The sequence below is a fragment of the Trachymyrmex cornetzi genome, unplaced genomic scaffold, assembly GCF_001594075.2.
Source record: "Trachymyrmex cornetzi isolate Tcor2-1 unplaced genomic scaffold, Tcor1.1 scaffold780, whole genome shotgun sequence".
Classification (NCBI taxonomy): domain Eukaryota; kingdom Metazoa; phylum Arthropoda; class Insecta; order Hymenoptera; family Formicidae; genus Trachymyrmex; species Trachymyrmex cornetzi.
In genome coordinates, this window is record NW_017300114.1 from 12,774 (window position 1) to 13,505 (window position 732).

The window sequence follows — 732 nt, forward strand, 5'->3', positions numbered from 1 at the left end:
GAGTCGATTTTAGTTCATTTAGTTTAATTTTCCAGTCTTTCGTCCAGTCTTCGTGAAATTCTGTCTAGAGCTGTTGTTGTGTTGTGTGTGTGTTTGAAGATTTTCCATAGCTTTTTCTTGTGAAAAATAATAAATATGTATAAAGACTCTTGTTATCAAATAAAAATAAAAATGAAGTAAGTTCTGTGGGCTGATCCATGAGCTATCGAGCGAACTATCACACGAAAAACTCGGCGAACGAAGTCGCTGACGATCTTGTGAGCGATTTCGCCGGTCCCGCGACCGGACGCGGGATTTACTTTTCTTCTTTCTTTGTACGGCATGACACGTGTTGTTGTTACTAAGAGCGAACAGAACGCAATGAACATGGCGTCGCCGGTGCCGTGGAACTCCGTGGAAGACGGCCCCGGAAGATGGCCGCGGAAGATGGCCGCGAAAGATGGCGGCAGTAGACATGGGCGCCACCTGAAGCGCACGTTTTTGCTATTGGCGATGGCGCCAATTGATTGCTTTTTGAACACTGTTAGAGCGCGTGCAAAGCACGACTACATAGTTATTCCCATCCGGACGAGACCTTAAGGAGCATAATTAACATATATGAAACATTTTGAGAAGAGATGTAGATTTTCTGAGAAATGTTCCAATTCGTATAAAAAATGTGAGCAAATCATAAAATTATAGAGAAATTCTGAAAAAATATATAAAAATTCTAAAAAATTACATGAAAAATAC